Source organism: Fukomys damarensis, unplaced genomic scaffold (assembly GCF_012274545.1).
Source record: "Fukomys damarensis isolate Sample0158 unplaced genomic scaffold, DMR_v1.0_HiC HiC_scaffold_10, whole genome shotgun sequence".
NCBI classification, from domain to species: domain Eukaryota; kingdom Metazoa; phylum Chordata; class Mammalia; order Rodentia; family Bathyergidae; genus Fukomys; species Fukomys damarensis.
Genome location: NW_022900922.1, coordinates 36,576,574 through 36,600,259, shown reverse-complemented (window position 1 = coordinate 36,600,259; position 23,686 = coordinate 36,576,574). Strand labels below are relative to the sequence as shown.

Here is a 23,686-nt window from a genome sequence, read left to right as displayed (position 1 = left end):
TGGTATATCTGTGACCCAAGCCTAAACAAGACCAAGAGAGCACAGGAAAGTGTGTGAGCAGGTAGCCGGTCCTGCACATTACCAAGTCTGTCTTTTTAAGACTCTTCTTCAGCTCATATCTATGGCTGCTAGGGATCCTCTGTGATCAGCTGAAGAAGGAGCTGTTATTGATAGTTCAATGCTGTATGTAAGACAAACCTGAAAAGGAACAGTGGCCATGCTGCCATCACTTTCAGGGGTGGACCTGAAGTCAGTGGATGGGGAAAAGCCTCCCAGAGGGCAGAGTTGTGAGTGTGCACTTAGCCACTCACACTATGTAGTAGGAGAAGTGCCCTGAAGGGGGAAGTATATAGTTTTCTGGACAGGTACAAATGGCTTCACCAATTTGCCATGGCTTAGGAGGAGAGAGTCAAAAATCACAGGCAAAGAATTGGGGCTCAAGGTTTATAGCTGGGGTCAGCCACAAAGAATGAAGATTTTTGTATCCCATGTTTGTGTCCACCGTAAATTATACATGCAGAAGTAGACAGATGGCTCAACCAGTTCAGGCTGACAACCTATGTCGTTGGCTTCCTTCAAGCACGTGAATGGAGTAACTACACTGAGATGGAGTGCTTAAATTTTCCCATAACAAGGCCAATTTCTTGGGATGGCTCCGAATAGCCAAGCTGTCTACAACAGAGCTATGCCAAGTTCTTAGGATAATATTATTTCTCAGAGATCACTCAGCTTCTTGGCAGCAAGATCTACATTGTATCACTTCTATTCTGGACGACCCTGAAGTTTCCCTTAATACAAGTAGATGCCTCTTCTATGTGTGGATCATCTCTCTTCCTTTCAGGGCTTCCATCAAGGCTGCTATCTTGGTCCTCAGGTATAGAACCATAAGCAGTAGAGTAAGATCTAAAATGTTCCCCAAAACTCTTGAAATCGGAGGTCAGGCTTTTGATAGGGGACTGAATCATGGGGACAGTAATCAATGGATGAATCCTTTGATGGGTTCAGATCTGAATGTGCTGTTCAAAAGAGAGGCCTGGTCAGAAGAGGCGGGTCTCTGAGCATGTGACCCAGAGGGGTTCTTATTTACTGGGGTCACTGGGCATGTGACCTGACTCCTCCCTTCTCTCTCTCTCTCTCTCTCTCTCTCTCTCTCTCTCTCTCTGCTTTCTGTCTGCCGTGCATTGAACAGTTCTTCTCCACTAGGCCCTTTCCACAATACCATTTCTGCCTCGGAGCCAGACAGCTCTGGATGGAACCCACTGAAACTGTGAACCAAAGAAACCTTTCCTCCTTTGAGTCATGCATGTCAGGTATTTTGTTTAGCAATAGGAAAGTGACTAAAACAGTCAGTTTCCTTATATGCAAGTAGATATATCAAGCAATGTTTAATGAGGAGGAAGAAAAAGGCATTGATTTGCACATTTCTGATGCTAAGCAACATCCATCCCTATGGTTCATGATATTGAGGGCAAAGTATTTGCCTATTCATATGTCTTGTTTGGAAGAATATCAATTCAGATCCTTTGCTCTTTTATAAATTGCTACCTTTTCCTCTTGAGTTGCCTGAATTCCTTACACATTTTTGGTATTAACTCCTTACTGTATAAATGGTTGGCAATTATCATTTCTTATTCTTTAGTTTGCTCTTTGATTTGCTGAATGTATCCTTAACTGTGCTGAAACTTTTTAGTTTAATGTAGTTCTCTCTGTTTATTTTTGCTTTTGCTTTCTGTGACTTGGGTGTCATATTCCAGTGTCACTGTCAAAGCAACATCAGGGAACTTTTTCCTTAAGTTTTTTTCTGAGAACTTTATAGTTTCAGCTCTTCTATCTAAATCTTTAACTCACCTAGAACTTAGTTTTATATATAGTCTAAGGTAAGAATCCAATTTTATTCTTTTGCTTATGGATATTAAGTTTTCCCAACACCACAGATTGAAGAAGGCTTCCTTTTCTCAATGTTTATTCTTTGGACCTTTTTGAAGATTTGTCAACTGACTATGCAGTTTATTTCTGGCTTTCTATTCTGAGTTCTCGTGTGTGTGTGTGTGTGTGTGTGTGTGTGTGCCTGTTTTTATGTAAGCACCACATTGTTTTAATTACTATGTCTTTGTGGTATAATTTAAAAATCAGAAAACATGTATTTGCCTTTGTTGTTTTGCTTATGATTACTTTAGGCATTTGGAGTTTATTGTGGTTCTATATAAACTTAAGGATGTTTTTCTAATTCTATGAAAAGTAGCACTGGAATTTTGATGGGGGAGTCACATTAATTTGTAAATCACTGAGTAATGTGGATATTTTGACGATACTAATTCATCTACTTCATGAAAATGAGATTTATCTTTCCATCTACTTTTGGTCTTTCTCCATTAAGACCACAATGAGACATCACCTCATACCTTTTAGAATGGCTATTACAAAAAGTCAAAAGGTATGTGTTGGTGAGGATATAGAGAAAAAGAAATATATGTGCCTTAAAAAAAGAGAAATCTTGCCATTTGTGTTAACGTGGGTGAACCCAGAAAACACTACATTAGCAAAACAAACCAGGCACAGAAAGATAAACACTCCATTATCTCATTCCACACATAAGTATGTGGCATCTAAAAGAGTTGAATTCTCAGAAGCAAGGAGTACAAGGGTGGTTGCCAGTGGCCAAGAGGTGGGAAAAATAAAGAAATACTGGTCAAAGTATACAAAATTGCAATTGCAAGATAACTAAATCCCAGAGACCTAGTATACAGCATGATAACTACTATTGTAAACTTGAAAGCTGGTAAAACAGGAAATCTTAAGTCTTCACCACCTACATGCACACAACTATGTGAGGTATGTTCCTTAGCTTGATTATAGTCATCATTTTACAATATGTGTGCACATCAAAACATCACATTGTTTTGTATGTAAACATATAAATTTTATTTGTTGATGATGCTTCAGTAAAAATAGGGAAAAAAGTTTACAGGTATTAGAATAAATAAAATTTAAAATAAAGTCTTTTTAACCTGATATAAAGTTGTTAACTAGGTAACTCTCAAGAAAAATACAGAGCAGTAAGATGTCTCCCAGAAAGTTGGAAATTCCATGAACTGAGTAGATTAAACACCAGATTTATTTTTTCACATTTCCGGAGGCTGGACAGGGTCAAGGTCAAGATACAAGGTCAGGGTGTCAGCCAGACTGGTTCCTTCTGAGGGTGTGAAAGGTGGGTTACTTTATAAAGAAAAGAGGTTTATAGTGGTACCTTGTTTATGAATTCAATTCTCCCCACAGTTCTGGTCTCAAACCAAACTGGATGAGAACCAAGTCAAATTTCTCCATAAGGTAAACATTGAACCCAATCAATACCTTATTTTGGTTCTTGTCCAACTCAGTCTGTGACCAGAATTACGGAAAGAATCAAGTTCAGGAGCTGAGGTACCACTGTATTTTGCCTATACTTCTAGAGATTCGAGGACAGGTACAACCTTGGTTCAACCTGGAGTGGACCTCAGGATGGACAGAAGCACAGTGGTTGCACTGTGTGTGTGTGTGTGTGTGTGTGTGTGTGTGTGTGAGAGAGAGAGAGAGAGAGAGAGAGAGAGAGAGAGAGAGAGAGAAGCCAAGATAATGAGGTCCCACAGTGTCTTCTAAAGGACTTCCCTCCACCCACTGGGCTTACCTCTAAACGTCAAGCTGGGGATCAATTTTCCAACACATAAACCCACTCCACATTCAGACCATAACATCATACTAGACCAAGAACAATTCTGTACTTGTATTTAATAAGACAAGAAATCACTCATGGAATAAATAAAACCGATTCTACTCTCTTTACAATGAAGAAAAGTATCAGTTATATTTAGTGAGGGGCCAGATACACTAACCATTCCTAGTTCTGTTAATACTTATGCCTTATATTCAGCCATCACCTCATTAAATGTGCTGTTAAAGACTAGATTACAAGGTGACCTTACATCAAAACTTGTATAAACTACTCATAATATTTGTGTACCCATATAAAATATGTATAGCTTTGTGCTATTCAGTTTTCTATTACTATAATAAAGAACTGAGGCAGATTAACTAAAAAAACAAAGGGAAGGTTTGTCTTGGCTCACAGTTTCGGAGGGGTCAGTCCATGACAGACAACCCTACTGTTTGGAGGCTATTGGGGCACAGGATAACATGGTGGCTGCACACAGCAGAGGAAGCCCATGGACTTCATGATTGGGAGCAAAGGAGACAGTCTTCCTTGAGAGCATGCTACCAATGACCAAAGCCTCTTACTGAACAATATCTCTCAAAGGCGTCACCACCTCCACTGAACACCAAGTTGAGGACCAAGCCCTTAACACGCAGTCCTCTGTGGCACATTTAAGATCTAAGCTGTAGCAAGCTGCTACCATCTCTGTGTCTGTAACTGATCACGAAGCCATGATTAAGATGATTTTAAACATCTATTTAATTTTGTACTAAAATTCATGCACTTCAAGTATTCGATTCAGTAGCTTTTAGTATATTCACTGTCATCACAAACACTTTAATTAGCACAGAAAGAAACCCAGTACCCAGTGGTAGTCACTCCCCATTCCACTCTCCCCGCACCGTGACTATGTCCTGTCTCCATAGATTTGCCTACTTGAGACGTTTCATATTTCACATAAATGGGATCACACAGTATGATTCCTTAAGATTGCTTTCTTTTACTTAGCTTAACACATTCAAAGTTTTTTTCATCTTTTTCATGGTTGATGTTTCCAATAGCTTAATAATTAGCATAATGGTAGTATTATGTATTCCACACAACTGTTATGAATATAAGTGAGTTAATGTATGTCACATTTTTAGAACAATATCTTATACTTAATTAATTCTTAATACCTTATTATTGGCTGTTTCACTTGGCATAGAAATACTTATGGAGATCAACAACACTGAATGTCTTCTGTTCTGGCCATACTGAAAAGTTAGCAGACGTTTTGAAAAAATATAAGCATTTTCAAGACAGACAGTGGTGAATATCATGACACTTGATGTGAATTGAGGTTTCTCTGCTGTTTCTTCCTGTGCAAATCCCAAGTTTCATTATGTTTTGTCCGTAACAGCTCCAGGGTAAGGTCAACAGGCAGTGATTACACTCACCCTATAGGTGGAAATGTAGAAAAGTACTTCGTGCTATTGTATTCTTATATTTCACTTCAAAACTCCGGCCCAAATGTGTTCTCCATATCCGAAACTAAAAGATGTTATTCTATTTGTGCTTTTTCTCTTAGTTTTGTCACCAAATTAGCTCGGTGCAGTCTGAGGCTTTGAAATGATAATATTAGAAAGTTGAGGATAGTGTTTAGAGTATTTCATAGAGAAGGTAATTAGAAATCATCCAAATAGTACTGCTCTCTGTGCTCTTGACTATTCCATTCCTAACTCAGGCTCTCTGGGAGGATTCCTTACTTCCTGTGCAAGAGTTCCCAGGCCCTTCCAGCTTCCCTGAAGACAGCCAGACGGGACTCTGCAGAGACAGCTTGACCTCCTCAAGCAGGACCCAGGTAATTGTAGGGCAGAGGAGAAGCCGCATATCCCTTCAGCTCTTGGAGAGGGAGCTGCTGAGGCTGGCCAGGGGCACGTGACACCCAGGCCCCACAGGACAGTGAAGGTGGGGTGTGGCTTGACTCCAAGCTGTCCGCAAAATGCAGCTGGTCACCTGGATCCCTGAGTCTGCCCTTTACACCTCCAGGCTACTCAGTGAGGAATTGGTGGCCTCTCATGCCAGACTGGTTTTCACATCAACCACTTCCCTTATCTTTTCCTGCAATACTGAAAGGTTGTACTGCCGTATAATGTTTTTAAAATTTTAATGAATATTTAAACCACGTTGCCAACAAATGACTCAATCTCATCTCTTTGATTTTAGTTTAATAGCTATTTCATTGAGTAAGGGCAGTATTGGGGGATGTTTTGGGTTTTTTGAGACAGGGCCTTACTATCTAATTCAGGTTGGCCTTGAACAACCCACTGTGTAGGCCAGGCTGGCATTGAACTTTGTGGCAATCCTCCTGCCTCAGCCTCCTGGTTGCTGGCATTACAGGCATGTGCCACCATGCCAAGCAGTCTGTTTTTATAAATATAATATAGGTGTGTGTTTAAAACAATTAAACTGTAATTTTAGCAATTTCAGTTTGGGAGGATGAGAAAGTCCTGAAGTTAGACAGAGGTGATGACCCCAGCATGTGAGTGGACACTGATACCACTGAATATTCACTTAAAAGAGGTAAATGATATGTTTTGTATACCTCGTCTTCTAGGTCAAAAACTAATGTAAGTCAGGGCTTTGAGTAAGACTTGGGCATGAATTATCATTCCATTAAGTTGCTTATACTTTCAGAGGACATTTTCTCATTTGTAAAATAGGGTCGTGGTTTGTCCTTCATGAGTTTGTCACGATGATGAGATGAATTTTAAAGGATACACAGTTGGCCCTTCCTGTTCTTAGGATCTGTGTTTCAAATTCCATTAACAGGGATCAAAATATTTTTTTAAAATAACATCTATGAAGAAAACATGTAGTACAGTAGGTCAACTATTTACACAATACTTCCAGTCATTATAATAAGGAATGGAGAGACAATTGAAATTCCACGAGAAGGCATGCAAAGATATGCAAGTACTACTGCACTTTATACAGAGGATTCGAGCACTGTGGATTACAGCGGCCACGGGAGAGGCTGCAGAATGACTCTATACCCCAAGATACAAAAGCACTTTGCACACAGGAGCTACTGGCTCAAATCTGTAGCAAAGCAAAAGTACTCTTTACTTTACCCATCACACGGTTCATGGCTAAGACCTTTATAGCAAAATGACAGATGGTCTAAGTTTTATATGACACAAGGTCTTTCAGCAATGTTATGGATAATTATGAAGAAGTATGATAGGGGTGTGCTGTGATGACAAGCTGGAGGGAACGTGTTTGTTCACATTCTTGGTGCTCCTGTATTCCTCATTTCCTGATATGCAACAGGTCCCCTGTCGATGGGGATTGTAGGGGAGAAAGAACTTGAAAGGGCAGACTGTGACCTTTCTGGGTTACAAGACCTGCTCCAGGGAAGAGACAAGGGGAAGGTGAGAGTGGCCTTCCTGCTCTGCTGTTCCCTCACATGCTGAGGTGCAAGGTTTAGAGGTCACAGGTCCTGATTGGCATCGCTGTCTGAAGTCAGGTCCCCGCCTGGCACTGGACTGCACCTCCTCTTGCTTACTGAAGGGCACCTGTCCAGTGCACTACATACCATCTCATGCTGATGTTATCACATTTTTCTGCCTCACTGGATAATTCCTGTCAGCATGCAAATGTGCTATTTATTTCTTGTAACAAAAGGAAAAACAACGTCAACTGAATTCCAACTCTCATGTTAGCTCTGGTTCTATTTTTCTGTTCACTTATGCAAGAAAATCTTTCAGAAATGCTCTCTACACTTGCTGCTTCCAAACTTCACCCTCTTACTTGTTACACTCCTCCAGTTTGGCTTCTGCTGCCATCACTTAACCAAATCTGCCCCCTTCCAGGTCACCAATTATGTTCACAAGGCTGAGTCCATGGCGACTTTCTGTTCCTGCTAATTGACCCCTCCTCTGATCCACTGACAAAGTTCTCCTCTTTGACACACTTTCTGCCTTTGATTGCCAGATTTCCTGCCTGGATTACCTGCTCCCTCTTTCTCAGTCTACACTGTAGCTTCCTCCTCTCCTTAGGAATACTCAACATTTCATGGCCTGGAGTTTGCTCCTGGGTCCTCTCCCTCTGCATATATGCCTTGTACAGTGTATGTACATTCACCTGTAAGTGATCTGATGACTTAAGTTTATAGGCTGAAGATTCCCAAATGCATCTTTACAGCCAAGGTCCTCCTCCAGCTCCAAATTCTTGTATCTATGCCTGATTTCTGACAGAAGCAACTTAATACATAAAAATTGAACTGCACAGTGAATTTTCCTCATCTATTTGATTAGCAACTCCATTTATCCAGTTGTTCAGGACAAAAGTTTAGGTGTTTTTCCACCTCTCCCAACCCATATACTCTGTTAAGAAATCATTTCATCTCTACCTTCTCTCCCACATATATCCAAACTTTGATCTCTCCAAACTACATGAGTCACCACAATGACTTTCTTTCTGGGTTCCTACCACTAACTCCACAACAAGTGTCGCAGCTGCCATCCTTAGGCCTGTTGTAGCACCATGATGGCAGACAGCAGATCCATCAAGATGTGGCCCATCATGTCCATGCTCCATTCAAACCCTTTTTCCAGGCCTCAAAATGGTCCTCAACACTCCTTATATTCTGACTCAGCCTGACCACCTCTCTAAGTCCAATCCAGTACATGGCTCTCTCCTTCTCCACACTCCAGGCACTGCTCACTGTAAAGACAGCTGGTGCGAATGCTCTTCTGCCTGCAACGCACACTGATAACACCAGGGCCTCTGTGAAAATGGTTGGAATCAATAAGGAATTGCATGTGCAAAGCATTAATAAGAAAGCAAAGCCAGGATGTCATGAAGGAGGGGTTCTCATGCAGGCAAACTCTATGACAAGAACTATCTTAAGAGTCTTGTAGACTCTCAACCTTACACAAAGCCCACTGCAATCTTACACAAAAAGCCCTTCCATGAGGACATCTGCCAGTTCAACCACAGACAGGCATCATCTTTGTTATGGATCCTTATAGCCAAGAATAACTGATTCCAAACAACTTGTAGAATTCTTGTTTTACCTTTAAAAATTTCCCTTTGCCTCAATCTCTTTGAATACTCGTAGTTGTACTATGACATAAGTGTTCTCATTGCAATGTTACCTCTGAGTAAACTCTTGGTCTTTTAGAGAGTCTCTTTTCCTTATTTGGGCTGACACTTTATTCCAGGATTTGATCTTTCCTGATCCTCTCAATGAGTGTCCCGTGTCACCTACTCTATTTGCAATCTTTTGAGAGCACTCTTTCCCTGTGACACTTAATTCAGTCATACTAAATAGTTACTACTATTTATTCTTCCTCCTACTCAAGTGCAGGCTCTGTAGTGTTGTGATTTTTTTCTCTGTTTTGTGCATCGATATTTCCTATGTGCTGAAATAGGATCTGTGTTATGGTTTGTGTTTAGATGTCCCCCCAGAGCCTCATGCAGATGAAGTGGGACTTTCTTTCTCAGTGGTAGTTGAATATGGAATGTGTGATGCTAGCTGGGGTTAAGGGTGTGTGATTACTAAACTACTACATGTGAGTGATTAGTTTGACACCACCTAATCCCAGGAGTCTGAATGGGATAAAAGAGGCAGGAAGATTCTGTGAAAGCCCCTTGCTGCCTTTGCTACTGTGTGGATACCATGTTGTCTCTCCTCTGTGATAATGGTTTGCCATCTCTGCCTTGGAACCAGCTGATTATGGACTGAAACCTCTCCAAACTGTAAGTCAAATAAACCCCTTCTCCTTTAACTTTTGGCGCTAGGTATTTTGTCTCAGCAATGAGAGAAAAGTAACACAAATTTGGTACCATGAGTGGGGTTGTTGCTGTGACATTACCTGTCCATGTGGCTCAAAGTCCTTTGTAAGTTGCTTGTGGGAACGGGGAGAGTTAGTTAGGAAAGATCTGGAAACATTGGCTACATAGTGCTGGAACACCTTAAGCTGTTTTGTATGAGAGATTGTGGTTAGAGCTCAGAAGACCAGAAAGCTGGTAAAGAACAGGATTGAGAAGTTTCTGCTGGGAAGTAGAATTCACTGCTGGATTCCAGAAGATGTGTGCTATGGCTTAACAGAAAGTTTGTTTGCATTTTGCTCATGTTCAGAGACTTTGCCAAAAGTTTCAGAGCCACCAGCTGAAGAGGCAGAGCTAGAACACATTAGGCTGTTCTCTATGGGAGATTCTGGTCAGAGCTCAGAAGACTAGAAAGCTTGTAAAGACCAGGCTAGGGAGGTTTCTGCTGGGAAGCAGGTCTGAATTGGCTGTTGGGCCCAAGATGATGTGTGTTATGTCTTGGAAGAAAGTTTTCTGCATTTTGTTCACATCCAGAGACTTTGCCTGAGATTGAGATTAAGAACAGTGGACTAATTAATCTTTCAGAAGAAATTTCAAGGCAGTCAAATATTGAGGTGGTGGCCTGGCTGCTGTTGGGGGCTTTTAGCCAGATCTATGTTGAGAATCAAGAGCAAAAAGCCCAGAATGATTTAAAATATTTGAGTTTGACCAGAAAGGAAGCTCCAGTAGAGCTGCGGATTGCAAGGAGAGCAGAGGTGATCTTGACTGGTCAGAAGGAACAGGAAAATAGAAGAGATGGCCTGGAGGCATCACAAGAAGCAGCCTCAGAGTTGTAAGGTGAAAAACTTTGCTTTGAGAAGAAAGTCCAGGAGCATCATATTCCAGAATGGCAGAAGCTTAGGGAAGTTGTTCCAAATGGCAGATTAGGGATGTGTTCCTTGGGATTTGGCTCATAGGCATTGGACCACTACAGCCAAGAGGAAGACTGGCTATGACTGCTCCAGGTGGCAGCAGACCTTGGCATCATCTATGCAGCACTGGTTTTAGGTGCATGCAGAATGCAAGAGTGGTAGGGTCAGGAAGGCTTCCCCCCAGATTTCAGAAGAAGGCCTGGGAGTCCAGGAGGGTGCCCCTGAGAGGCCAGTGTGAGATGTTAAGGTGCAGTGGAGGCCCCAGAAGTTTGGAGAAGTCAGGATCTTGGATCATCTGAGGAAGCTGCAAGGAGGGAGCAGAGCCTGCTGAAGACAGAAGCCATGTGGGGTCATGCCTTTCCTACCTCACAAGCACAAGGCCCTGAGTTTGATCCCGGATACCACAAAATAAGAGAGAGAGAAGGCCTGGGAGCTACAACCACTGGAAGCAGTAGGACTGGAGCCACCCAAGCCCTTTGGAGTTCACAATTTGCCACAGATTGCCTCGAATGCAGCAAATGGAACTGTGGAATGTAATGTCTGCCCTGATGGATTTTAGACTTACTTTGGTTCCATTCCTTTGTATCCTCCAGTTTGTATTTTATTTATTTAATTAATTAGTTTTTGGTACTGGGGATCGAACTCAGGACCTTGCACTTCTGAGGCAGGTGGCAGAAGCACTGAGCTAAATCCCCAGCCCTTCTGTTTGTATTTTGGAATGTAAATGTCTATCTTGTGCCACTGAATGTTGAAAGTGTTTAACTTCCTTTTCATTTGTACAGGGGCTTGCAACTAAGAGATTGCTTTACATCTCAGAGGAGACTTTAGATTTTGAACTTTTTAGCAATGTTGAAACTATCAGGATTCTGGCAACTCTTAGAGATGGATTAAATGCTTTTTTGCAAAAAGGGATGTGCATGAGTCTTTGTGGGGCCAGGGGCAGAATGTTATGGTTTGTGTTTAGAGGTCCCCCAAAGCCTCATGCAGATGAGGTGGGACTTCCCAGAGGTGGTTGAATCTGGAATGTGTGATGCTGGGGTTTAAGGGCGTGTGATTACTAAGCCACTGTATGTGAGGGATTAGTTTGGTACGGCCCTAGTCCTCAAAGTCTGGATGGGATAAAAGGGGCAGAGAGACCCGGTGAAGGCCCCTTGCTGCCTTTGCTACTGTGTGAGTACCGTGTTGTTTCTCCTCTGCAATGCCTGTTTGCCATCTCTGTCTTGGAGCGAGCCCATTATGGACTGAACCTCTCCAAACTGTGAGCCAAAGAAACCTTTTCCCCTTTAACTTCCCCCTTAGCTATTTTGCCTCAGCAAAGAGAGAAAAGTAACTCACACAATCTGAAACACAGTAACTGTTTTGAAAATATTTGATAGTCAATCTATGACTAAAAACAGCTATAAAAATTTGGCGGCTCTTTTAATCTTTATTCTTTATTCATTTTCTTATATTGTGATATTTCATATACTATGATATGATATACAGGTGCTCCTTGACTTATGGGATTACAGCCAGTAAACCCATTGGTGGGGGGAGAAAAAGAAAGAAAGAAAAAAATACAACTGTGAGCTGAAAACATCATCAGATGAAAATGCATTCAGTAATGTGACCTTTCAAGCATCCTAGCAGAGCAACACAGCACTTGTAGCTTTGGGTTGTTTCCACCTGGGATCACAGGGCTGGCTGGGAGCTGCAGCTGCTACTGCCCAGCAGCAAGAGAGATCAGGATACATATCACTGCTCTCAAGAGAGATAGGAATTCAAAAGTCCAAGTACACATCCTGCTGAATGCATATCACTTTACACTATTGAAAAGTCAAAATTTTTCAGTTTAAACCATAAATCAGGGTGGCCTGTAGGTTTTTTGATATTGCTATTCAAGAACATCGATCTATATTAATTTAATGTGTGCATAGTATTTTGTAGTAAAAGTTGGCCAACTTCTCCTATACAGGTCCAGAGAGTAAATATTTTAGATATTGATGGTCATGTTCTGTCTGTTTCATTCCTACATTCTCAGTTTGTGGGCTTAGAAACATCTGTAAACCCATGCATTATGATTAGTCGATTAATTGCAAATTTTACTCAGTTAAACAGGCTTTTGTCTGTTAACTTCAAAAATTCTATTTCATTGTTTTCCTTATTTCAATAATTTCTGTTACAGCCTACGAAGTAAAAGAATTACTTCCATAACACAGCTAACGTAAACTCATTGTTTCCCCCTTTAAAAATTCTATCATTAACATTTTAATTGTAAAAACATCATATGCTCATTATAGAGACTTAGAAAATAAAAGTTTTAAGAAAAAATGAATAGCACAGTATTCAGGACTTGCTATAGTTGTTTTGTAAAATTTTATCAATCCCTTTTTTAAGGCATATGCATATGTACTCGAAAATAATGAAATTAGGATAATTTTACACACACATATACGCACACACACACATATTTTTTGTCTTGAAACTTCCCCCATCATGAAAGCATTTTCTAATATCATTTGTATTTTTTGCCATAATACAAGTTAGAAGGCTGCACAGTGTAACATTGTGTATTTGTCATTACTCCTACTTAAGCTACTTGCATGCTTCAAGCAACATTTTCCTGGGTTTCACTTTTTTTTAGGATGGAGGCCAAGAAGGGAAATTGTGTTCTTTAGGTCTCTTTTAGAAATATTTTTTCAGGAAGGATGAATGAAAGTGAAGTCCTGAGAGCAGCACTGGGTGGGGTCTCTTCCCTTGCCCTTGTCATTGTCATGAGAGTGCTGGACACGGTGACAGTTCAAATGAAAACTCCTGACCTTGCTGGATAATTTCTACAAAGTCTCTCACCTTTGCCTTGCAGTATAGTGCTTAGGAGCACATGTGTTGGAATCACACAAACTCTGCCTTTCCTATTTTGTTTGCTCCCTTTGGTCAGGTTCCCTAAGAGCTAGACTAAGTTTTATCATCTTCCAGAGTCTTATACTTTTACTGTATAATAATTTTTTTGGCCCCTGTAAAACAGCAGGAAAAAAGGCAATTGCCACAAAGCCCGTGAGATCCTAAGGATCAACTCCTAAATTTTTTGGTCCTAATAAACCTTGTAGCAGTGGTGGTGAATCTATGGCACACATGTTATTTTACCTGTAAGACAAAAGATATTAAAGTATGAGTTGTTTTTTTCTAAACTACAACCTCAGCATTCAGGATTACTTGCAGTGTTGTCACTTTGCAATAAAGAAGTGGGTTTTAGGCTGCAGTTTGGGCACTCATCTCTAAAAGGTTCGCTATCATGCCTTACAGCTTTAGGGTCTAGCACAGTCCCTGGCGAAGATCTGGTCATAGAATGATGTTCACCAGTACCTTAGATACTCTGCCATTCTGTTTTTGTTGGAGGTGGAGAATGACAGAATGAGCACTAATGTGACTATGTGTAATTCATCCTCTCAATGACCACAGCTTTTCACAATGCCTCAAATATAAGAGCATCCCAATAAATCCCCTTGAACTAGACTACACTGATTTAGGACCGTCAGATCCCTTCTTATTAGGGTAGATGTATCTTGAGAAACCTTTTTATTATTTAGCATTTCATGAAAACTTGGATTTGCTAAACATGTAATAACCAGGATTACTATTTTATTGCTTTCGTATTCCTTTGGGTTTCTTGTCCACAGTACACAATGCTCACCAGTGTGACAGATCTTGGCGTTAGTCACTCCAGACCACACCGCCCTCTCTTTATCTAGCCCAATGCAATTACATGAGGGCTTGCAATTCTGGCTGAGTCAGGAGAGTGGATGTAAGTGAAGCAGACAAGGTAGAAATGACAGCTGGAGAGGCCCACAGCCAAGACTCCAATCTAGCCTGGCCCCAGCTGACTTCTCCCTCCTCCAAATCAACACGTCATGGATCACAGGACAATTCACATGGGCCATGCTCGTGTCCCTATTCGACCTCCGGCCCCAGGTACACAGCACTGAGGCAGATTCACAGTCATTTCCAGGCCCTGGGTTAAATGTGGGTCTGGCTCGTATCCCTTGCAACAACCCCTATGTGTAAACTCTCAATCTCAGAAAGTCTCAAATTTCTTTGAATTTTCTACACAAAGTTCACATACAAGAATTCCAGCTTGGCCGTGGCCGCTTTAATTAAATTAAAGGTAGAAGAAAAATGAGAATACTGGTGATCCAGGTGGTAGAATGTTTGGTTTTAAGGTATGCATGCTCTTTCCTGGATCTCTAAGATATTTTTATGGTTCTAATCAAATATATGAGCTTTCTCAGATAATGCTAAGAGATGGTCCATTGAACTGCATTCTTAAACTATGAAAGACATACAATCACCCTTCAATTGCTATATTGTAAAGTTTTATGTCTCAACTATATTTAATTTTCCATCACTGAAACTGTTGGCTGGAGTTCTGTGTTTTCTCAGTAGCTTCTTTTACTTGGCTAGTCGCATTAAATTTAGCAAAAGCTGGGACTGTGATCACCTCTGTCCCAGGCCGTCCAAACGGGTCCTTCATGATTGACTTCCTGGGCTTCTTTCATCATGCATGTTGTGCATGATGTGTTTGGTTTGTAAGACACTGAGTATTTGGAAATCCACTTAGCAGCCAATCAGACCTGTTAAGTCAACTCACCTGTGATGCAAACCCTCAGCTTGAGGGAAGAGGCCTAGGGCTCTTGCAGTCCCACAGGGCAGCTGAGCAGGGAGACAGCTATTAGAGCTTTTGTTCCGATGCCTCACACTGACTGGTGTCTGTGAGTTGGAAGTAGAAATGGTTATTGTCTGCAGAGAGGTGTGGGTTTGGTGGAGAGAGAGGTCAACCCTCCTTTTCTGGCCCGCACCTACCACAGTAGGCCTTTTTGTGTTTTGCACAATGATTACACCAAGCAGGAAGAAGTGGGGTGAAGACAAAATTCAGGGAATTTCCCTTTTTGCAGGGAACAAACCAAGGAGGACCCTTCCGAGGGTTATTATTGTGGATGAGGGGAGTGACAGGGCTGTGGTGCGGGGTGTCTCACTCATCCTTGGGTCTGAGAGGTAACCCAGCCTCTGCTCATCTCCCCCACATTGTCACTCACAGGTCCTCCTGCCCCACACTCAAAGCTTCTTTTATGCTGGATCAGTCTGCCCTTGAGCCTCTGATACACATTTTCCTCTGACTAAAACATTTATCTCTCCTATATTCTGCCTGGCTATGTTCCTGTTCATCCTTCAAGCCTCAGTTCCCATGTCACCAGAACAGGAACTTTCCTTCAACCTCCAGACTGCAGCCCCTCAGTCTGCGGGCTCACCTCTACCCCTCTACTCCTCTGGGCATGCCCTTTTGAAGAAATCTGTTTACGTACCCACCTTTGTGAGCACACTTCCTGTTATGTACCTACACACATGTGTATGCACACTTAGACTCACACACATTGGGACAGATGAGCCGATTCCCACAACACACACTTGCACACACACACACAATGGCTGGGAGCACTTCAAGGGCCAAGAAGCCATGTAGTTCACCATTGTAACCAAGATCTGTGCTCACAACATGCAGTGAGTAAGTAGCCATTAAATAGGAACCAAAAGAGGACTGGAGAATGGCACCCCAGAGCATGCACTCTTGTAATGAACCGCTGTTACACATTTGACCCCAAATTCTTCATTCAGTTTGATTCTAGCTGAGTGCATTGGTAACAGCTTGTAATTTGAGGTCCAGTTTCCTTTCTCTGCTTCTCAAAGCACACCCAGTCAGATAAAGCTCAAGGTAGCTGTCAAGAACCAGGCCATCCTCTAGATAGTTTCTACAAGAGCCTCAGAGAGAAAACAAATGGTTGTCATTCTTGAGCAAACATTGTACTAGTCCTAGGTCAACAAGTACAAATGTATATCAGTAGGTAAAAGAATCATGCTGGTGTTAACAATCCAAGATCAATCCACAATACAAACAAAATAAAAGATCATTGTGACCACATCAGAAATGACCACTGAGAAATTTCAATTTCATGAAAAACACAAATGCATACAGATACACACATTCATGTGTGAGCAAGATGGTTGATTACCAGACAAGTGAACAGCTGGCCAATGATGAGCTGGGCAAATTTGCTTAGACTCTGTTCCCCATGATGGGGAGCGTGTGAAAGCCACTGGGTGAGGCTGGGTGGAAGCTGCTGGGAGAAGTTGAGCCGCATGTTGCAGCTCCTCTCAGCGCTGGCATCACGGAGAGGATCAGGGATGCAGGCCGAGGCTGGAAAAGGCAGAGAAGAGAGTTGCTATGAGGTGGAGGAGAGGTGGATCAGGCACTAATTATATACCCTTGTCCCTTCCCTTCACTGCAGTCAAAGCCTCACCCAATGAAACCTCACCCTATGAAACCCTATGAGGCCTTGAAGGCCATCCAGTGCTGTCTAGAATAGCAGCCATGCTCCTATTATTTTCCACAGCAGCTAAGATTGGGCCTCAGGACCCAGTAAATTTTGCAAAATAATGAGGATGATAATAACACCTGACCTTTTCACTGTACTTTGCAAAGTATTTTCACACTGTGTACTGCACTTGGCCTATGTGTTGAAGACTAGTCACTTCTACACCCTACCTGTGAGACTCTGGGCTGCCAAGTCACCCTCACACGCTGCAGCTCCCATCTGGGGAGGCCCTTGTGATGTGCCAGGCTCACACAGACAATGACAGCATCTCAACCTCGTGTCCTTCCAAAGGCAATGTCCCACGAATTCCAGAGACACATAACCTTCCTCCACAAGGAGATTGATTTTCGATAGCTCAGAAGTTTCCCCAAAAGCTCATATCTTCTTTCATGAGATAAACCTAAAGATTCTCACTACTCAAAGTGTGGTCAGTGGACGGCAACATTGGCGTCACCTGAGATCTTGTCAAAATGCAGACTTAGGCCTCAGCTCCCAGATCTCCTAGGATCTCAGGACTTCTGTACACTTGAAGGTTTGAGAAGCCCTGTTGCATACAGATACTGCTATCCAGGCAGGCATCTGAATGCATTTCACACATTGCTATGCACCCTGTAGCATACATTGATATATATTCTAATGTTTGATACATGCATTGTAATAAACCACAAACATAATGTAGATGCATTGTACATACCTGAAAGTGGTTAGTACAGGCAGGATTTGGGGGGGCAGTACGGAGAATTGAACCCAAGGTTTTTGCATTGTGCTACATCCTCAACCATTTTTTATTTTTTATTTTGTGCCAGAGTCTCACTAAGTTACTAAGTTGTCTAGGTTGGCCTCAAACTTGTGGTCCTCCAGCCTCAGCCTCCCACAGAGTTGGGATTAGAGACATACACCACATCTCACTATGCACAGGAATTTTACAGAAGATTTTCTTGATATATGTAGTATCTGTTAAAAGTTTTCATCCCATAGATTTTGTTAGCTTTGCTGTGTTATTGAATACTGATATTCGTGATATTTTAAACTTTTAATAAGTTGAAGAAAGGGTTTATTTTTTTCATGTTATATGTTATTTTTAATCTTTTTTCATCTATTTCTGATACTATATCATAGACCTTGATGAGTGTCAGAAAATGAGAGTATCAGGGAAAACTGGGGGCTATTTTTACATACCATTTGAGATAAATACAATACTTTAATTCCTGGATGATCTTGATTAATGTTAGTGTTTCCAGAATAATAATGTGTACTAAATGAAGCTTTATTTATAACAGCTAGAAGACTAGAGAGTGCAATGTTCTCTTACCCAGATAGGTTTTTTGTTTATTTGTTTGTTTGTTGTTTTTTGAGACAGGGTCTCACTGTATAGTTGAGACTGACCTGGAACTCACTATGTAGCCCAGGCTGGTCTCGAACTCTCAAACTCATAGCAATCCTCCCAAGTGCTGGAAATACAGGCAAGCTCCACCACATCTGGCTTTTTTGTTGTTGTTGTTGTTACCCACATAGGTTTTAAATGCCACTGCTTGTATTTGTTAAGATACAGGTAAAGTTTCCCAAAAGAATTAGAAAGTAGATACTGGAACATCGAGAAATTGCCTGCTGTCTGCACAGTTATTTAGGATGGTGAAATTGGGAAATTTAAGGGACAGGAAAACACTGCCACCTTGCTTGAAGGTAAGGGACATTCATTAACATTTCTTTTCCGTACCCAAGATTCCTAGCATGGTATTTGACACACAGAACAGGCTCATTAAATATGTTTTGGATTTAAGAATTCACAATCATCTTTCAGAGAGTTGTGTCCACCTGTCAAGAATGAAAACTGATATATTGGAGAAAGGTTTAGCTGGACTTAGATTTCAAAGAAACTGCCTCACTCCATGACTTGATGTAAAATACTTAAAATACACCCAGCAGAATATCAGATCAAGAAGCACTTATTGGGCCAAGGAACTAATTAATTTATCTTTTTAGAGTCCCGTTATTCGCCTCACTTGTGCAGCTGAGCTCTGTTGGCTTGGCCACTGGGCTAGGGAGAGACGCAAGGCACAGACCAGCAGAGGTTACAACAGGGAACTTGGTCATTTTCTCAGAAGGAGGCCTGGGCTGACAGTGTACTTCAGGGGTACAGACCTTGCAAAGTGTGCATGAGTCCCGGGGTTCAATCCCCTACACCACAGGAAAAACAAAACCAAAACAGAAATAAAGTGGAGCTATGCAAAGGTAAACTAATCTTGAAAAATTAAATTCTTAACAGATTTATTGCTGAGTCAGAACAAAACTCACATCCTTGGAAAAGATGTTCTAGACAAAGATAGCAAACTCTCTTCCTAATTGTACTATGTGATTGTCATAGAACATGTATAAAATACAGCAAAGAATAAGAGAAAATCGAATTCCGTCATATCCACCCCTGGAAAGTATTATTTGGATATATTTGTTTTCAATCTTTTTTCCCGTGTATAAGTATGTTTATAAAATTAAAATCATTACATTTCTAATTTTGTATTTAACTCTTACATCTCACATTGTAGCATAAAGAAGTTTCCAGTCTTAATAAACATTCTTTGGAAATACTGTGTTGATGACAAATACCTATTCTATTCTGCTCTATTCTATTCTTATTGCTCTTCTAAACACACTAATGACAATCCTTTTACATAAGTCTTGTCCACATTCTGATTATGTTCTTAAGGGTAGCTTCCTAGAAAGCAGAAAGAACAGCACCACCTTTGTGACTTCAAATACAGCTTGAGAAAAGCTGTAGTTAGAGCTTACATCTTCCCACCTTCAAGTGCCATGATCCATGTCTCGGGCCTTGAGGGGCTCTGGAGCCCTGGGCTCCAGGCCCATAAAATCACTGAACTTCTCTTTCAGAGTTGCATAAATTTCCTGGCTTCTAAAGGAGAGAGAACTTTTCCAGTATATATTCCCTAAGTCATGGGTAAAAGGAAAGGAAGGCATATTATCCTTGAAAGAGAAAGTGATATATTTTTCAGCAATGTGATCTCATTCCACACACCTTTGAAGGACTAGTATTCATGCAAGGCTTATTTGGGTTCATAAAATGTGCTTTACAATAACTTTTTGTTGGTGGTATTTGAGATTTGTTTTTATAGATAGTTTTCACTTTGGGAGAATCTCATTATAAAATTATCTCTAAAAATAAACACATTATGTCAAGGGGCCTAGAGAAAAATTTTGTTTTTACCAAAATTAGAAAATTCATCTGAACTTTATGAAATAAAATAGCTTCATCCTCAATTTTAGTGAGAATGCATTGTGTAATATGTAATTATATACTATAATACATGTGCAAATGAATACACAGCAGTATGTAATTATATACACAAATGGACAGCAATCTGAAGTTTACAAAATTTTTTCTAACCATTACCCATTTCAATATTCATAGAGAACAGTAGGCATGACTGGTATTACCTCAGCTTTGTTGTTGAAATTCAAGAGGTTTAAGGTTAAGTGAGTTTCCAGCTCACCTTCTCTTACTGGTTGCTCTATAGTTCTGTTCACCTCAACTCTGCAGTTTCCCTAAGCTCCTGAGAAAATTTAGCAGCTGCTGAATCAACCTTGGTCTCAGTTGCATCTGTCTTGCAGAACATGAAGAAATCTCTTTCCTGCCCTTCAAAGAGATATTATAAAAGCAAACATATCAATATGAAGTGGATTCACACGCACACACATGCGCACACCCTCTTTATCACAAGGATTGAGGAGATTGATAGCCACATTAGGGATAGGAAAGCTTTCACTAAAGAGGACACAAGCAGATTTAGATTTAAAAATTAAAATTGCAGAATCCCTACCATGTCTTGTTTATACTCTGGCTGTTCAAATTTTAGCCAGATGTCAAAATGAGAATTTTTCTTCTCATCAACAACCCTTGAAAGACTCATTCAAAAAACTATAAAAGTGGTATGCATGGATAAAACTTTGAAATAAGTAAATTTAAAAAAAGCTAACTAAAAACCCCAAACATGCTGAATGTGAAGATAAAGCAGAATGGCTGTCAGGTGATAACATAAAGTACAAACTTGGGCACCTGCATTTCCAGAGCCCATCTCAGAAAGTGGATGTGTAAACCATACTGAAGGCCCGAATTTTCCTGATCCTCTATATATCTGTAACAAAAAGGCAGACATATTTCATGTATTGTCACTCCTCATAGCCCCAGCTTATATGAGACTGTGTGTTAAACAACTTCTGGAATTTCGCCCATTGAAATCTTTAAAATAGTGAACACTGACAAAATCTAATGCAATCTGAAACACAGTGAACATATAAAGTGCATGGAAAATACTTCCTGATGGGGTGGTGACAACACAGGGGACATTTGTCTACAGACCGCTGGACCTGCCTCAGACTCGGCCCCCACAGTGCAGGTGGCATCTTTAATCTTGCAAAGCTCAGATCTTTATTAAAATGAACACAGAACTCTTCTGATAGACGTTACCTCTCCAAGCAAATAATATGAAGACAAACTTGACTTCTCAGGGTACAGGCTGGAGGACTCACGCCTCTGAGACTCAGAGCCTTGAAGGACACAGAGCTCCCCTTCCCAGCAGTACAACCTAAGCCTGCCCAGCTGAGAGGAAGATCTCCTTTACCAATTTTCTTTTTTAAATTTTTTACTGTATGTGTTTAAGGTGTACATGCCACTTTGATATAGATATGACTACTGGAATAATTATTCCTGGTAAGAAAATTAACATACCCATCACCTTCATTAGTTAGTTATCTTTTCCCCCGTTTTGTGGTAAGAGCAAATAAAATCTATTCTCTGCAGTTTTCTTAAAGGCTTCCAGATGTGTCTATTTTGAAAGTTCTTTAGTGGAGGGCACCGCTCCTGACATTGAGGCTTTACCTTTTCAATAAGTATATATATATATATGTGTATGTTGGTTTATTTCTTAAAGGGAATTCTTTCTCCTTTATTCCTTCCATCCTCTCTTCCTTTTCTTTCTTTCAAAAGTACGAAATAGCAGGTTGCAGGAGTGAGCCTTTTGTCCCTGCTGCTTGCCGTAGGGTGGCTGGTACCCTCTATAGTGTAAGTGGGTGGTTAGCAATACTGCTAATGCTGCCCTATTTGCAGCTCCATGAGAAACTTATTTTAATCAGCACATTTATTTTAATGAATAAAGAGAACTAAATATCCCTCTAACACTACACACACACACACACACACACACACACACACACAAGTGCAGGTACACAGAATCATCCAATAAGTCAGCTTTTCCAGTGAAGTTCTGAGATCTGTCACAAATCAAACCTTCTCCACACCCTAATGCTAAGATGTACCCTGGTTTCTTCCTCTCCTTCCTCCCTGCTCCACCTTTCAGGGGTTCCTCGCACATCCCCAGGCTGTCTAATGGGTCTGAAGATGTACCATGGGATCTAATGCTGTGGGAACTTGTGCAGTGGCTGGCCCTGTAACAAGAGACTGATGACTTGGCCAGAGCCTCCCTTTCTTTAGCATTTGTCTCAGTCATGTTGGAGCAGCCAGGGTCAACAGCACTGGCTTTACCTTTTAGTTCTTTCCTTCCCTCACAGGTAGGCTCTGCATGCACCCTAAGACCTATGCTACAGCTCACAAAAGATTTCAACTGAGAGTTCAATTTTAGCTGACTCTAGTAATGAGATTTCAAACATTTGACCTGGGGAAGCTTTGGGACAGGGCTCCACCCACAAAGGTGATGGCCATCATAGCTTGCCTGGGCTGTGGCACCTGGCTTCTCGCCTCTCCTTCACCACCAGGCACAGCCAGAGCCACCTCCCTCTCAGCAGCCTCCCCAGCAAACCTGCAGAGGCCTTGGGAAGCTCACAGACCAGGGAGGCAGATCGAAGAGCCACCAGATGCTGCGAACACACACAGGCTTCCTCCTTGATGGGGCCCAGTGCTCCCACAAGTACAACCACGCTCTCCACTTTACTTTTGATTCAAATGACCACTCTCCCAAGAACACAGCGTATCAGGGCAGCTGCTCCATGGCCAGTATTCCCTAGACCTTCCCCTCAACTCAGTCAGAAATGCAAGGTGTGCGCTAGAGAAGGGTGTGAAGACAATTGATGTGAAAATAGAATGTTGTTTCATAGCCACCTCTTGTCCATCCTCACTGACAATTAGTCTTGAGGTGTCTTTGTGTATATATACCTGTGCAAGTTCATGTGTGTGGTATGTGTACACGTGTGTTGTGTGTGTGCATGTATGTGTGTGCATGAACACCTGTGGGTGTGTACACATCTGTCTGTTCCCTGGCACTCATGATCTTGCTGTGGGTGTGCATATTACATTGATATGAATGGTACCTAGACTTCTCCTCCACAGCACCTTGGGCTCCCCTCAACATTGTCTCCTTAACTGCACTGCATCATGGAGAAAGACCAGCCACAACCAGAGGGGCTTATGCTGTTGCTGCTGCATGGATGAACACCTGAGCAATGTGACTGTGAGAAGACCCGGGTCTCCCCATTCGCCCGTCGGATGCCCCCTCCCTCAGTTAGGCGAGTCACTTCCTTCAAGCTTCAGTTATTCTGGTGTGAGTGGGTACCATAAAACCTGCTGTGGGAATCAATGTCTGGAAAGTATCAGCACAGTGCCTGGTGTGTAGCAAATGTCGTGAGCCATGGAGGGACCTAGAAAGCGTATGATGAGAACACAGAACTGTCCTTCATGTGCCCAGCTCACTGACTATCTGTGTGACACAGAACGGCCAGACCCCTAGTTTCTGAGTGGACTTAAACACACTGTGCAAGGGGAGATTCAGTCAGACTTCATGGCAAAAAGCCTGCAGTTGAGGCCAACTCTGCCTTTAGTGAAACCCAGAGCAGCAGGC

General features: G+C 41.5%; 1 long non-coding RNA gene across 1 annotated transcript; it reads left to right on the top strand.

The window, feature by feature from the left end:
• Positions 1–804: 804 nt before the first annotated feature.
• Positions 805–23,242, top strand: LOC109117984. Its single transcript, XR_002025295.1, has 3 exons — positions 805–874; positions 5,415–5,531; positions 23,179–23,242. It is a non-coding gene; the product is annotated as an uncharacterized LOC109117984 (long non-coding RNA).
• Positions 23,243–23,686: the final 444 nt, after the last annotated feature.